This window comes from Vidua chalybeata, chromosome 6 (genome assembly GCF_026979565.1).
Source record: "Vidua chalybeata isolate OUT-0048 chromosome 6, bVidCha1 merged haplotype, whole genome shotgun sequence".
Taxonomy (NCBI): Eukaryota; Metazoa; Chordata; class Aves; order Passeriformes; family Viduidae; genus Vidua; species Vidua chalybeata.
In genome coordinates this window covers 4994057-5010733 of record NC_071535.1, presented here as the reverse complement: position 1 = coordinate 5010733, position 16677 = coordinate 4994057, and the positions used below count along the sequence as shown (strand labels likewise).

Sequence of the window (16677 nt, the reverse complement as noted above, 5' to 3'; positions counted from 1 at the left end):
GTTAATTTGGCTGTTTAGAAAAGCTCTCCACACACACCAAAAAAAAAAAAAAAAAAAAAAAAAAAAAAAAAAAAAAAAAAAGTGGGAAACAAAACCTTTTCAATAATCTGGGAAAGCATTGTCACTTTAATATTATCTTAAATGAAGAAAATTAGATGTCCTTGCATTTAATTTTACCAGTACACATACCTTCCATTGAAGTTCTGACTTTATTTCATGAGTGATTAATTCATTTAGCTTTTGGTTCATTTTAAACTTATTTTAGTGATCATAATAAATCTCACTTTGAAAGTGTAGAATGATTTATTTCTCAACTACATTTTTGCTTTGAAGTGTCTGTTGGCTGTTAATAAAATAAGTCCTTTTACATTTTCTTCAAAGTCACAAAAGAAATACACGTGGATGCTTTGGGCCAAAGGAGGGGGCTGAAAACTTGTCTGGCAGTGGGAATTTAGCTGAAAGGAGGAAGGGTGCTGCTGTCTTACCACTCTGGGGAAAAATTCTGCATTTGTTCAGCCAAAACCACTGCGTGTGGAGGCAATGGGAAAGGTGGGACTGGGTCTGCCGAGATCCTGATTTAGAGTGTGGAGTCTTGGGCAATGAACATCACATTTTGTTAGAAAACCACTAGTGTTTTCACAGCCCAGATTTCATAAGCCTAATGTCTGTCTGACTGAAAGTTAAGTGCCTTACAGCCCTGCACTGTGTTTGCTTTGTGGTGAATACTGTAGTAGGCTCTGTGTCCAGCTCAGAGCTGCTTTTGGAGTGTGTCTGGAAACATTTGTGCCTGTGAGACATGGAGAAACATGTCGGCTTCAGAGGAGCAAATTGCCAGCTGGCAGAGCTGGGCAGCCACCCTCAGAAGCCACCGGCTCAGGCTGGCTGAGGATGAGCCTCAAGTGATCAGGAGTGAGATTTTTTTACAAAGGTCACAGTCAGAGCAGAATGCTAAACTCAGGTGCTGATGCTCTGGACCACTGCACTACTGCAAAGGTCCTTCCACCCTCAGGGAAGCATTTCACCAGGAGCACTGATGCTACAAAGCAATTCCCATCCCAAGCCAGCAGCTGTGTTGCCATCATGACACAGAAGAGGGGAGAAGGGAGAAAAAAAATCAAAGCAAGTTGGGATTGAGCAAGGGATATATCGCAAAAGGAGTCCACTCTGGAAGACATAGTTCTCAAAACCAAAAGTGTTTCTTTTGCTAAAATATTTCACACTTCTGTTAGGGAGAGTCCCATTTAGCTGTTGCACTTCAGTCACTTAGCTCTAAACCAGAAAATGCCACTGAACATCACACATTTCATTTTTAAAGGAGCTTAAGATAATTTAACAGTATTTCTTCAACTGACCTTCCACAGCCACCTCGCAGAGTCCAACGCCCCTCCTAGGGGCAGGACACTTTGGAAGACTACATGTCCAGAAGTGTACCACTGCAAAACTTGGGTGGGAAAACAATTTGGCCATGTGGGAACTGCCTGATTTTAGCAGTATTGAGGGAAAGGAGGTTTGGGGTGTGAAACCAGCTCCTCGCAGAGGAAAGATGGTGCTTTTGCACTGTACTTCCCATGATCCAGTGGGACAAAATGGATTCTCGATGGACAGAAGACTTTCAGGCTGCCTGGAAGCATTTCCATGTGAGGAGAACCTTTGTGCCAAATGCATCAGCCAAGGGAATCCATCCCCTTCCAAACAGAAGGAAAAATCAGAATTTTCCTTCTAGAAAATTGGAAAGTTTGGAGTGAAAGTCAGAGCTGGAATGTCTGTGTGGATTTTGCTAACCAGCAAGGCCAGACTGTGAAAAGGGGATCTCAGCAGCCAAGAAATGCTCTCTTGCTCTGGGGCCTTCCATGGCACAGGCAGCACAAGTGAGAGCCCTTGTGTGGCCTTTGCCTTCAGCAAGGCCCCAGTTTGGACAAACCCTGAATTCCCTGGGAAAGCAGCTCAGATTTACACTGCCCAGCCTGAAGGATGCCAGAGGACAGACAAGCCCAACAAGGTGCTATTGCAATCCAGCTTAGGCTACAGCTTTCTGCCCTTGTATCTCTGGAGCCTTGGAGGTGAAGGCTGCGTGCCCTGCAGTGAATTTCACCAGCTCTCTGCTAACAGCCCTGGGTACCCCAAGGCTCTTTGGTCTCAGCACAGGCAAGAGCAGGAAGAAATCCTCACCTGGCTTTGGAGATCCCTGAGACAAGCAAAGACGAGGACTGTGCCGAGATGACACAATCAGCACTGCACAGCTGCTTCCCTCAGCCACCAATCACTGAAAATTCAAACATTACTCTTTGGGTTTGGGGTTTGTGTTGTGTTTTGTTTGGAGCTTTTCCCCCACAGGAAAACCTGTGGCATTTGCCATATTGCACACCCAGATTTGAGCAGTCCACTCTCAGTGCTGCCTAGATGGAACTCAAAATTGTGCCTTTGCCTCTCTCCTTCCCCTGTGTCAGTTCCTGGGATTGATGGGTAACAACATTTCTCTTCTCTCACCTCGTGCTCAGGAGCTGGGAGAGTCACCCACCCCCCTCTCCATCACCATCTTGACCCTAGGAGGGTGCTGCAGTAGGGTAAGGTGGCATGTTGCCAGTGGCTCAGCTGCCAGCACCAGTGCTAGCCAAGGTGTAAGGCTCATCTGTATGGCTTGAGTCAGCTCACAGCTGCCAGCATCTGGGCTTTGTCTCACCCCACATTCTTCCTGCCATTGAGTCAAAGGCTGCAGCAGGATGGCAGGAGGGGAAGCCAAAAGGACTTCAGCAAATCAATTCTCTTTCATGCATGGGCTCTTTCTGTTGTTGTCTGCTCCCTTAGGCAGCTGGGCAAAACCTTGCCTGAATGTAATAAAGCACTGAAAAATATTGCAATAGTTTTAAATATATATCAATCACACTACAATAATACTGTAATAACTCTATTGTATGATAAATTACATTAAAACAACACAGGGTCATAACAGTGGCACATCAGTTTCTTCCATTCATATTTACATGAAACATGCCTTATTCTAGATGCATGCCATTTGGAAATTAGTGACTTTCCCACCATTTCCTACATGTTTTGTGTTTACATCACTTTCATCATCTTGGCAAACACAGCCTGGGATTGATGTGGCTCAGAGACTTTATCTATTGCTTGGTTCTGCTGGGTTTCAGATCAGTGCTTCCTGTGATCTGCCTTCAGCTTGACCAACATCTCTTGCAGCCTGCAACTCGCCTCTGAGCGGTCAAAGACTGTCAATAGGGACTGGAGGGACCGCAGCCTTTTCTGGAGGCAGCTCCAACCTTGGCAGAAATAAACCAACCTACGACCCCCGGCATGGGGCTTTCCCACTACCACTGATCCCACCAAAGCCAGTTCTCCTGTCGCAAGGCTGAAGGCAGAAGTGAAGATGAGGAGAGCACAGAGAAAAGCAGCTGCATAAGTTTGAGCACAAGAGTGAAGTTGCTATTAATGACTTCATGAAATGACATTACAAAATACTCTTTGGGTTACAACTGGCACCCATCACAGTAGTATGGACTTGTTTAGGTTGACAAAGATCTCTAAGATTGTAGAGAGTCCACCCACAAACCTGGCATTGACAAGTTGACCTTGCAACCATGTCCCCAAGTGCCATATCCACACATTCCTTAAGAGCCTCCAAACATGACAATATCATTAATTCCACTGGCAGCCTTGGCAACCCTTAACAACCCTTTCAGAGGAGAAATTTTTCCCTAATACCCAATCTAAGCCTCCCCTGGCAGAAGTTGAGGCCATTTCCTCTTGTCCTCTCCCTTGTTTCCTGGGAGCAGAGCGAGACCCCTACCTGGGGGGTGGCTCCACGCTTCTGTCAGGGAGTTGTAGAGAACAAAAAGTCCCCCCTGAGCCTCCTCTTCTCCAATCTCAGCCCCTCCAACTCCCTCAGTTGCTCCTCATCAGACTTGATCTCCAGACCCTTTCCCAGCTCTCTTCCCTTCCCCGTGCTCAGGCCTTTGTCACCACTGCTTTGGGACCTGTTGCAGCATTCCACACTCCACACAGGCATGTTTTTTATCTAACCCTTTCTTGCTCTGAGTGAGAGATTAACCCCTTTTCTTTGCAGTGACCTAACTTGTAGTCTGATTGCTGGCTCTGCTTGTTTTCTCGCATTTTGGATCACCCCCTCAAAAGAAAAAATCACCATACAAAAGAAACCACTGCTAGAGAAGAGTAGAGAAAGTCAGCAAGTACTTTGTGGGCAATTCCTATCCTTTATTCATCAGTGGGTGTGATTTGGCCAAACGATTGGAAATGGTTGTTTCCCTCTTCCCCTCCTCAGGGTGCTTTAACAAGGGAAGATTGATGTTCTGGAGAGGGCAAGCATGTCTGCAGCCATTCATTTGTTATGCTTCTCCAGGACCAGAATGGAATACATAAACCTCTGGCTCCAGCTAGAGGCCACTCACGGCTGGGTTTCTAAGCTGAGAAGAACCCTCCTTAGGAAGTATCACACTGCTCCGTTGAGGTGTGTGGTACAATAGACCCAATACCTCAGAGGGAACGAGAAGACAGGAGAATAGAGAAATCGCTTGCTTCCCGGGAAGTGGCTGAACATTGCTCGTCTATGAGAAGTAGAGAATAAATGTTTTTCCTCCTTTACTTTTGCATGCACAAATTCTCATTTTTTCCACTTTAATCAACAGCTTTATCACAACTGACTGCTTGTTTTCCATTTTATATTCTCTCCCCTGTCACACTAGGAAGGGGAGTGATGGAGTGGCTTAGTGACCACCTGGCATTCAGCCAAGGTGAACCCACTACACCCATTTTAAAAAAGGGTAGAAAGGAACACTCTGGAAATGACCAACACATCAGCCTCACGTCAGTGCCTCGGAAGATCATGGAACACATCCTCCTTGAAGCTATGCTACAGCACACAGAGAACAGGGAGCTGATTTGGGACAGCAGAGGGTGAGTCCTGCCTGACCTACCCAGTGGCCTTCAATGATGGAGCGAGTACATGAAGGGACAAGCGAAGGGCTACAGATGTTGTTATGGACAAATTCAATTGGGGAGGCTAAATATAGATAAATCAATTAGCAAGATTTTTATTAAGCAAGCGGTAGTAAGCAAAAGACAGCGCTGGGCGGCCGGGGAGTCTCCGCTCTACCCTCCCCCTTTGCTCTTTTTGTTTTCATAGTCCTTTTTTTTTTTTTTCTTTCCAGTTGACATATTTTCTCTCAATGCACTCTGCGCCTGTGCAATTGGTTGCTAGGGGGTCTTTTTTTCCGCGTTGGTGGTCATAGGGATGAAGGCTCCTCATCTTCCTTGCAGATTGTCCTTGGCCTAAAAGTTAACTTGTATATAATTAGTTACACAGTCTTCTATGCTAGTTGCATCTGCACAATTCTTAAGCAGGATACTTGCTGTTCCCTTGGGCCCCCCCCACCATCTCCTCCCACATCTTGAAATTCCCTACTCAGTTCAAATTCTTATCTCCTTCAATGCTCGTTTTAATGAACAAAGACCTTTTTATTTATTACAGGTGTCATTTATCTGGACTATTGTAAAGCCTTTGACATGATCCCTACAACATTCTCTCTAAATTTGAGAGAGATGGATTTGGTGCCTGGACTGTTGGATGGATAAGAAATTGCATGCACGGTGCTTCCAGAAGCCAACAGCTCAGAGTCATGATGGACATGGGTGACCACAGGTGTCCCTCAAGGTTCTGTTCTGGGAGCAATGTTTCTTAGTAACCAGGCTGGCCGAGTGTCCCCAGCCGGCTGTGCCAGGGCAGCGGCCTCAGCCTTGAGGGCTGCAGAGCTGCGGGAGCTGCCGGCCCCGCTCCAGAGCTCCCAGCTCCAGCTGGCAGGGCCTCAGCGCCCGCTCTGTGCCCTCCTGCATGGACAGACAGCCCAGGCCCCGCTTGCTGCCCTCATGGTGGCATTCCTGGCCCCTGCGCTCTGCAAGGGCTTCTCCGGGGCACCTTCCTGCAACCTTTGAGTCCCTGCACGGGAGCCAGCAGAGACCAGCACAGGGGCTGTTGGCAAGGGCCTGGAGGGACAGCACCAGGGCCGATGGCTTCCCACTGACAGAGGGTGGCCTCAGGCTGGAGATGTGCAAGGATTTCTGGCCTCTGAGGCTGCTGAGGCCCTGGCCCACGCTGCCCACAGAAGCTGTGGCTGCCCCATCCCTGCCAGTGCTCCAGGCCAGCTTGGATGGGCCTTGGAGCAACCCGGCCTAGCGGAAGGTGTCCCTGCCCTTGGCAGCAGGGCTGGAACAAGGCCATTTCTCAGGACCCTTCCAAGCCAAGCCCTTCTGGGATTCCGTGATCAGAGGGGCTGGAGGCACCTGCGCTTAATTTCTCTTTAGACCCATTTCAGCACTCTAATTTTGCTTGAGTTCAGAGAGTCTGCTCACGAGCCCAGATTCACAGCCCGTGACATTTACCACTACTGTATGTCTGGCTGCGATCAATAAAGTCTTGCAAACTCCAGATTCTGCAAAATTGCATTTTATTGAAACAAAAGGAAAGCAGTTTCCAGCTTGCCACTCATAAATGCTCTAACTCTAGAGCATGAATATGAGTCTCCTCAGATAGCGACCCGAGATACGGCCTTTTGTGTACATAAAAATGATATATGTAATATATTATATGGCATTTAATCTATATTATACACTTATTATATAAAGTATACAGTATGTCTATATGATATGTATGTTATATACGTAATAAATATAACTATTTTATGAAAAACCTTCCAGACATAAATGGATTAAGATCAATAATATGTGTGACAACAGATAGTGACACTAGATATGTGCTCTACTGCTACTATTTAAATGTAATTACATATTCAACTCTTTAAAATTACTTTTTATCATGTCATAATAATTACGTATTTTGTATCTTTGATATTAATAATCTTATTGTTTTGTTTTATGGTATTTTACTAGTATATATGATAATTTATAAACTTTATAGTAGGTATACACAGTACATCTATATCAGAAACAAAAATATAGAGTCCTCTATAGACAAAATTTCAGGCCAGCTCCAACACAGGTTGTCCAATGCTGACGTAAAGGTGTCCCTTCCGGGGACAAGGAGAGACTCCATCCATTGACTCATCCCGGGCCAGCAGTGCTGATTTTTCCTCTTGCTCTTTTATGCCTGGTTTGGTTTTTTCTTTTTCTGTCCCAGATTCCCACTTCTTTCATGCTCTAAAGTTTGGTCCTTCTCAAAGGCCAGGAAGAGCTGCATGTTGCAGCCGGGGTTTGGTGACTTTGACCCTTCACGTACAGCACGTGCTCTCTTCATGTGTTTTTTCAGGCGTGGGAGAGTTCATAGGTAAGCAGGGCTCAATGCCATCTGGGCCCTTTTTATAGAAAATGAAATGATACAAGGAGGTAGAATAAACCCTCCTATGGACCTCCACCCGCTGAGGGAGCAGGAGAGGCTGTGAGACCTTTGCCAAAGCCTTTGCACGAATCCTCTTCTGCTTAAAGCGCCAAATTTGTACTAAGAGGTGGATCTCTGCTGCCAGCTCCGGGCAGCACAAGCACAGCTCTGTGCAGGAGAATCTCTTTCAATCGTCAGGCTTCAGGATCGCTGAAAGCCGACGTTGCAGATCCAGGTACTCGCTTATCCCCTGCGAGTGGGCATCCGGATCCATCGCTAGGCGATAGAAGAGGTTGGGTGGCTCAGCCATTTGAACATCAGGGGGCAAACTGATGTCCTGAGGAAGCCTCTGGTTACCCACAATGAAGTGGTTGAGGCATTTCGCTTCCAGGGATAAGAGCAGTCGCTCGCTGATATCCTTCAGTCGCCTCGGGAAATGTCTCCTGCGCCACTGAGACGCAGGAACGGTGTTCAGGAGGTGCATGACAATGGTCTTCATGGTGTAGGTGGAAAAGTCTGTGCCCAGCAGAAGACGGCAGAAGAGCTGCAGGCATCTCAGGTGGAAGCTGTCAAAGGGGGCCTGCCTGGCAATGTGCTTGAAGAACTTCATCTCTGCCACATCATAGGTCTCAGGCCACAGAGTGCTTGGGCTTCCAGCACATCCTGGCTGGCTGCTCACAAAGACATCTGAGTCACCTCTCTGCACCCCAAACAGCATCTCAATCCTGAAGCTTGCTTCTCCGTTGCTCACTTTGAATTGGCAGGAGCGTGTGGAGGGCAGCAGCACAAGGTTCCACTTGTGTGCCTGAGGCAAAGCTGGCCAGATTGCTTTCACCAGTTGCCGGAACCAGCGGGCAGTTTTCGGCACATCCAGGTAGGAGCTGGCGCACAGGGTGTCTAGGAGGCTGGGACCCTGATTCCTCCTCAGCTCCTCCTCGGGGTGGTGCAGGAAGCACAGCATGTTCTCACCCTGCTGCTGCCTCGTTCAGGTGCACTCCAGCTGCACGCGGACACGGAAGTTCCTCACGTGCCCCAGCCCTGCACTGTCCAGCTCCAGGTGGAAGCTGTGGCCTCGGGGAGGAGTCACGGGGATGAGCACGCGGTGCACGACATCCTCCTCACGGGGACTCCAACCTTCAAAGGCACTGCCCACCCCGATGGCTCGTTGCAGGACTGGGTAGGAACTGTTGGACAGGTCATGTCCAACATAAATCTTATAATTTTCCAGGTCAGTTGTCCGCTCGCAGCCTGCCCGTAGGTCCTGTACAATCCACCGTGTGCGCTCCATTATAATTTGTCCAGCACGATCGTCAAAATCGCTGTCTTCTTCTTGGACTACATTTGCAACATCATTGTTGTTTTCTGCAATTGCAGCCTCATTGACAACTCCATTTCCCACATTGTCGGCTTCATTTGCAGCAACATTACCAACTTCCTCTTCATTTACACCATGGTTTTCTTCTTCATTCTCCTCTCTCCTCAGGCTGCTTTTCCACCCAATCAACCACAGGACCGAGAGAAGGACCAGGAGCACAGCAACAGCTAAGAGCTGCAAGACCTGCACCTTCTCCTGGGAGAGCTGCTCCACCTCCTGCTCCAGCCGAATCCTCTCCCATTCCAGGTGCATTGCGTGCACTTCCATGCGCAGATGTGTTTCCTCATCCAAACCGTCCCCCACGGGTGGCGGATACAGGATGAGACTGTTCAAGAGCACGAAGAGGAATACAACTGCATCCATGATCTGCAGGAGGAGGGAGAGAAGGCCTTGAGTGGGGCAGGGAGGGAGGGAACTACTGGTTGCTGGAGGGAGGACAGGATGCTCAGGGTTCTGGGCGCAGGAAAGACAGGGCCCCAGACAGCTGGCAGGCAGCAAGGGCTATGCCACTGCCCCTGGAGCTACAGAAGCAGCAGCAGCCCTGTGGCCTGCCCAAGGCTCTCCCGTCAGGGGCTGTGCCTGCATGCAGGGGGAGAACCCAGCCCCGGGTGCAGCGTTTCTGCCCCGGCCCTTGACCCCAGCCCAGCCTCCCCGCCACGTGTGCACTCACTGCTTGCCCAAGCAATGCAGGGCCAGTGTTACCTGCTGGGGCCTTTTATAGCTGTCCCCATTGTGACATGGCCTCCCTGATGTCACAGGTGTCACAGCACGTCACTACCCAGCCAACCCCACCCTTTGTCCCCTGAGCCAACGCCTGGCTCAGGAACTCAGAGTGGCCCTGGGGTACTGCTTAAAGCTGCCCTTGAGGGAAGTTTCTCCAAAGAACTCCCATTATACTTTCTTTTGCATTTATTTTCATCTGCCTTCATGGACAGTCTCACAGATATCCCTGTTGGAAGGCACCCTTGAGGATCACGGAGTCTAAGCTTTGACTCCTCACGGGTTGAGCTACACTCAAATCTCGGCGTCAGGGCGGTTGAAAAAGTCCCTGAAGATCACGCAGTGCGACTGCAAACTTAACTCTGCCAACTGCACCAATCAGCCAGGTCCCCAAATGCCCCATGCACACGGCTTCTCCTGGGGCACCTTCCTGCGGCCTTTGAGTCCCTGCACGGGAGCCAGCAGAGACCAGCACAGGGGCTGTTGGCAAGGGCCTGGAGGGACAGCACCAGGGCCGATGGCTTCCCACTGACAGAGGGTGGCCTCAGGCTGGAGATGTGCAAGGATTTCTGGCCTCTGAGGCTGCTGAGGCCCTGGCCCACGCTGCCCACAGAAGCTGTGGCTGCCCCATCCCTGCCAGTGCTCCAGGCCAGCTTGGATGGGCCTTGGAGCAACCCGGCCTAGCGGAAGGTGTCCCTGCCCTTGGCAGCAGGGCTGGAACAAGGCCATTTCTCAGGACCCTTCCAAGCCAAGCCCTTCTGGGATTCTGTGATCAGAGGGGCTGGGGGCACCTGCGCTTAATTTCTCTTTAGACCCATTTCAGCACTCTAATTTTGCTTGAGTTCAGAGAGTCTGCTCACGAGCCCAGATTCACAGCCCGTGACATTCACCACTACTGTAGGTCTGGTTGCGATCAATAAAGTCTTGCACACTCCAGATTCTGCAAAATTGCATTTTATTGAAACAAAAGGAAAGCAGTTTCCAGCTTGCCACTCATAAATGCTCTAACTCTAGAGCATTTATATGAGTCTCCTCAGATAGCGACCCTAGATACGGCTTTTTGTGTACATAAAAATGATATATGTAATATAATATATGGCATTTAATCTATATTATACACTTATTATATAAAGTATACAGTATATCTATATGATATGTATGTAATATACGTAATAAATATAACTATTTTACAGAAAACCTTCCAGACATAAATGGATTAAGATCAATAATATGTGTGACAACAGATAGTGACACTAGATATGTGCTCTACTGCTACTATTTAAATGTAATTACATATTCCACTCTTTAAAATTACTTTTTATCATGTCATAATAATTACATATTTCGTATCTTTGATATTAATAATCTTATTGTTTTGTTTTATGGTATTTTACTAGTATATATGATAATTTATAAACTTTATAGTAGGTATACACAGTACATCTATATCAGAGACAAAAATCTAGAGTCCTCTATAGACAAAATTTCAGGTCAGCTCCAACACAGGTTGTCCAATGCTGACGTAAAGGTGTCCCTTCCGGGGACAAGGAGAGACTCCATCCATTGACTCATCCCGGGCCAGCAGTGCTGATTTTTCCTCTTGCTCTTTTTTGCCCGGTTTGTTTTTTTCTTTTTCTGTCCCAGATTCCCATTTCTTTCATGCTCTAAAGTTTGGTCCTTCTCAAAGGCCAGGAAGAGCTGCATGTTGCAGCCGGGGTTTGGTGACTTTGACCCTTCACGTACAGCACGTGCTCTCTTCATGTGTTTTTTCAGGCGTGGGAGAGTTCATAGGTAAGCAGGGCTCAATGCCATCTGGGCCCTTTTTATAGAAAATGAAATGATACAACGAGGTAGAATAAACCCTCCTATGGACCTCCACCCGCTGAGGGAGCAGGAGAGGCTGTGAGACCTTTGCCAAAGCCTTTGCACGAATCCTCTTCTGCTTAAAGCGCCAAATTTGTACTAAGAGTTGGATCTCTGCTGCCAGCTCCGGGCAGCACAAGCACAGCTCTGTGCAGGAGAATCTCTTTCAATCGTCAGGCTTCAGGATCGCTGAAAGCCGACGTTGCAGATCCAGGTACTCGCTTATCCCCTGCGAGTGGGCATCCGGATCCACCGCTAGGCGATAGAAGAGGTTGGGTGGCTCAGCCATTTGAACATCAGGGGGCAAACTGATGTCCTGAGGAAGCCTCTGGTTACCCACAATGAAGTGGTTGAGGCATTTCGCTTCCAGGGATAAGAGCAGTCGCTCGCTGATATCCTTCAGTCGCCTCGGGAAATGTCTCCTGCGCCACTGAGACGCAGGAACGGTGTTCAGGAGGTGCATGACAATGGTCTTCATGGTGTAGGTGGAAAAGTCTATGCCCAGCAGAAGACGGCAGAAGAGCTGCAGGCATCTCAGGTGCAAGCTGTCAAAGGGGGCCTGCCTGGCAATGTGCTTGAAGAACTTCATCTCTGCCACATCATAGGTCTCAGGCCACAGAGTGCTTGGGGTTCCAGCATATCCTGGCTGGCTGCTCACAAAGACGTCTGAGTCACCTCTCTGCACCCCAAACAGCATCTCAATCCTGAAGCTTGCTTCTCCGTTGCTCACTTTGAATTGGCAGGAGCGTGTGGAGGGCAGCAGCATTAAATGCCAGTTGTGTGCCTGAGGCAAAGCTGGCCAGATTGCTTTCACCAGTTGCCGGAACCAGCGGGCAGTTTTCTGCACGTCCAGGTAGGAGCCGGTGCACAGGGTGTCTAGGAGGCTGGGACCCTGATTCCTCCTCAGCTCCTCCTCGGGGTGGTGCAGGAAGCACAGCATGTTCTCATCCTGCTGCTGCCTCGTGCAGGTGCACTCCAGCTGCACGCGGACACGGAAGTTCCTCACGTGCCCCAGCCCTGCACTGTCCAGCTCCAGGTGGAAGCTGTGGCCTCGGGGAGGAGTCATGGGGATGAGCACGCGGTGCACGACATCCTCCTCACGGGGACTCCAACCTTCAAAGGCACTGCCCACCCCGATGGCTCGTTGCAGGACTGGGTAGAAACTGTCGGACAGGACATGTCCAAAATAAACCGTATAATTGTCCAACAGGTCAGTTGTCCAATTGCAGCCTCCCCGTAGGTCCTGTGCAGGCCAGTGTATGCGCTCCATTATAACTCGTCCAGCACGATCGTCAAAATCGTTGTCTTCTTCTTCTTCTTCTTCAACAATTTCAACATCATTGTTGTTTTCTGCAATTGCAGCCTCATTGACAACTTCATTTCCAACATTGTCTTCTTCATTTGCAGCAACATTGCCAACTTCCTCTCCATTTGCATCATCATTTTCTTCTTCATTCTCCTCTCTCCTCAGGCTGCTTTTCCACCCAATCAACCACAGGACCAAGAGAAGGACCAGGAGCACAGCAACAGCTAAGAGCTGCGAGACCTGCACCTTCTCCTGGGAGAGCTGCTCCACCTCCTGCTCCAGCCGAAGCCTCTCCCGTTCCAGGTGCATTGCGCGCGCTTCCATGCGCAGATGTGTTTCCTCATCCAAACCGTCCCCCACGGGTGGCGGATACAGGATGAGACTGTTCAAGAGCACGAAGAGGAATACAACTGCATCCATGATCTGCAGGAGGAGGGAGAGAAGGCCTTGAGTGGGGCAGGGAGGGAGGGAACTACTGGTTGCTGGAGGGAGGACAGGATGCTCAGGGTTCTGGGCGCAGGAAAGACAGGGCCCCAGACAGCTGGCAGGCAGCAAGGGCTATGCCACTGCCCCTGGAGCTACAGAAGCAGCAGCAGCCCTGTGGCCTGCCCAAGGCTCTCCCGTCAGGGGCTGTGCCTGCATGCAGGGGGAGAACCCAGCCCCGGGTGCAGCGTTTCTGCCCCGGCCCTTGACCCCAGCCCAGCCTCCCCGCCACGTGTGCACTCACTGCTTGCCCAAGCAATGCAGGGCCAGCGTTACCTGCTGGGGCCTTTTATAGCTGCCCCCATTGTGACATGGCCTCCCTGATGTCACAGGTGTCACAGCACGTCACTACCCAGCTAAGCTAGCCCTGCCTTTCATCCCCACTCCCACTTAGCCTCTCAGTGTTGCCTGAAGGAATCAAAGGCTGGATACACACAAAGTGCACACCGAACTGTAGGTTAAGATGTGGAAGGACTACACATGTGGCTTTTGTGAGAACCTTCTATGAGGGTTATAGCTGCAGCTTGAGCAGGTCTTGTGCTGACACAATTCACAGTGGAGTGGAAAATCTGACTGTAGTGGGTCCAAGTGTGTGGTACCACTAAACGGCCTCTGTACCCTCACTCTTGTTTAGGAGGAGTGTCCACCCATCCTTGACTCCCTGGGGATGAGGTGCCACATTCCTGAGCGCACAGGACATGGAGAAGACACTGCTTTGTCAGCGTTTGAAATTTTTGCTGCACCATTCTTCAACAGCAAAAGCTCACTCTGGGAGTCAGATCCAAAGATGAAGAGGCCGTGGCAAGAAGCCTGGAACTAGAGACTCCTGTTACCACATGGATACTGAATGCTCTCTCTTTGTGAGAGAGTCCCATCCCTGTGAAGTTTCACCCTGTGCAAAGATGCCAATAAATGGCATCTTGAGCAAATGCTTCCTCTGTTGAGTGTTTGTGCCTCACTCTGGCGGGGAATGCAGGCACCAGTACTCACTTCTTGTGGTTGATTGACCTTGGCTGGACAGAGAGAGAAAATAAGGACCAAAGACTTGTGGGTTGAGACAAGAACAGAGAGATTGCTCAGGTTCATCTGGGGGAAGCATATTTAATTTGCTACCAATCAAATCAGAGTGGGATAATGAAAAATAAAACTAATTTTCTTAAAATACCTTTACCACACCTCTCCCTTCGTCCTAGGCCCAACTGATCACCGTGTCCAATGCTGTGAGCCAGGACTCACACAGCACTTGGCTAGTTCTCCATGCTGGGCTGCCTGACACAGCAGCCCTTACCTCCTGAACACCAGAGGTCTTAGCCAGCTACCAAAGGCAAGTGACCAGCTTCAGGATTTTCTTCACTCATGAATATCAGCCCATTTCTTTAACAGCTGATAGCTGTCCTCAGCAATTTGGTTTTGCAGACCTGAAATAACAAACTAGGAAGTAGGAGGATCTCCGTGGAATCCATCTTTAGCCTAAGTATTTGATAATCTGGCATAAGATCACAGCATAAAAACCAAAGTGACCCACGTTTGAAGACTGAATGTTCTGACCTGTTATGAGGAATAGGTATTTATAGGAGAACTGTAAGAAAGTGTAAAAAATACTGATCATTTAATGGTTTTGGCCCTAAGTACAACAGGAAGTACAACCACAATCACATGGTAAGCAATTCCCATGGAAACTCATAATATTTTCCATTAAACTGGAATTTATTTTAGGCTATGATCTGCTTAAGGACACAGAATGCATAATGCTGCAGCAAGATGCCATATGTAGAAAAAGAAAATGGCTAAACTGTGGGTATGACTGGAATGTGGAGGAGGAAAAGCAGGACTCGGCATAAGAAAACCCTGTCCCAGCACATCATGTTACAGGCAGGAAACGTTCCCTGCCCTCTGTTACCACTGGATCTCGCTGCCTGGGTTTCCCTGCAGTGGACTGGGTAAATAATGCAGGTGGAAAAAGTCAGCATGGCTCCTTCTGCCCTGGTCCCTTAACTGCGTCATGGATCTCTCCTAGCTCAGGAACAAAAAGTATTAATTAACTGCCTCACCAGACACACTGCCTCCGTGTCTGCCAAGGCTATCACCAGCCCACCCAAGCTTCCTTTCTGTCCTCCATGACCCGGGATCCACTTCCAGCCCAAACCAGGGCTGTCAGTCCGTGTTCCAGTGGCATTGCAGGGTGCCCATTCCAGCTTGCTCAGCCCAGCCATGGGTCCCAAAAAGCCAAGCCCAGCAGGACACCGTGCCTGGCCCGGGCCCCACAGCCCTGCTTGGCTGAGCTGCAGGATGATTTCCTGACTTGAACTCATCCTGTCTCATCACCATGAACATGCTCTATGAACACTTAGCAGGGCTGAACCTGCTGAGAATCTCCAGGTTGGCTCTGCTCCCTGGATGGGGGCAGTGGGACAGACAGACCATGATGTTAGCACACTCAGCTTCCTGCTCCTGGGCCCTCAGGGGGGCTGCCAGTCCCCACAGCACCTGAGCACGAGGTTTGCAGTGCCATGATAGCCACAATCTGCCACCACCCCTTGCCAGGGAACTACACCCCAACCCACCACAGCCTCGGGCAGCCCAGCGGATCTTGTTGCTGTAACTACAAGCCACAGGTTGGGTGGCAGTGGGGCAGTCCCGAGGGAACTGGACCAGCAGAAGCCCTGTCAATTTATGGGCTGTGGAGAAGTTCTTGGTAGCTGGATCTATTGGTTTCCCACAACTGAAAGCTACAGTGATGAGGCCTCACTTCTGTTTCTTCAGCTCCTTCTTGAGAAACAAAATGCCATGGAATAGATCTGTCAGACCATATGGCACCATAAGGGGCTGGGGACTCGAGAGAAGAGATGCTGCCAGCAGAAATTTGTTTTGATTAACAAGAAGGGTTCTATTAACTTGCCTGGCAGTGTTCAAGGCCAGGCTGGAGGAGGCCCTGAGACATAGTGGGTGGCTTCCTGACACAGTGGGTGGCTTCCTTGCCCACAGCAGGGGGGTTGGAAGTTGATGATTTTTAAGGTCCCTTCCAACCCAAACCATTTTATGACTTCTATGATGACTTGCCCCTTGGTGAGATGTATTCATGATCTCCCAATGTACAAAGGTAATGGTGGCTGGCTCACCAGGTACTGTGTTCCCATGTACTTTCCCAGCTATCTAGACAGGTTATCAGTGTGGTTATGAAGCAGGTGTGAGATGCCAGCATCAGCCTTTGGATGAGGGTGTTGTAGCTATAGCAGCTCCCAGCTAACCCAGTACCCAGACCCCTCTGGGGAAACTGAGTCAATAATGGTGCTTTGTCTCAAGCCTCTGACACTCAGTAGCTATAACAAGCAGTACAGCTCTAGCAGCCTCCACCAAGAACACGTTTTGCATTTTTTAAATCTAGGCAAAATAAGGAGAGAAGAGTCAATGCTAATGGAAAATACTCTTAACTTTATAAGGAATGGCTTCAAATAAAGCATTCCACTAAGTGATTTCCCCCTTCCTTTCTTCCTCAAAGCAACTTATCTGCAAACATCCTAGCAGTGAACTGTATTTTCCCTCCCTTGTTCCCTGTGGAAGTGTCAACCC

General features: G+C 49.1%; 1 long non-coding RNA gene and 2 pseudogenes across 1 annotated transcript; 1 reads left to right on the top strand and 2 right to left on the bottom strand.

Moving 5' to 3' along the window:
• Positions 1 to 6456: 6456 nt before the first annotated feature.
• LOC128790168 (inositol 1,4,5-trisphosphate receptor-interacting protein-like 1) lies at positions 6457 to 10314 on the bottom strand (annotated as a pseudogene).
• A 79-nt stretch (positions 10315 to 10393) lies between these two features.
• On the bottom strand, positions 10394 to 13435 carry LOC128790167 (inositol 1,4,5-trisphosphate receptor-interacting protein-like 1; annotated as a pseudogene).
• Positions 13436 to 13458: 23 nt separating this feature from the next.
• On the top strand, positions 13459 to 14036 carry LOC128790169 (uncharacterized). Its single transcript, XR_008431647.1, has 2 exons — positions 13459 to 13639; positions 13742 to 14036. It is a non-coding gene; the product is annotated as an uncharacterized LOC128790169 (long non-coding RNA).
• The last annotated feature ends 2641 nt before the right edge of the window (positions 14037 to 16677 follow it).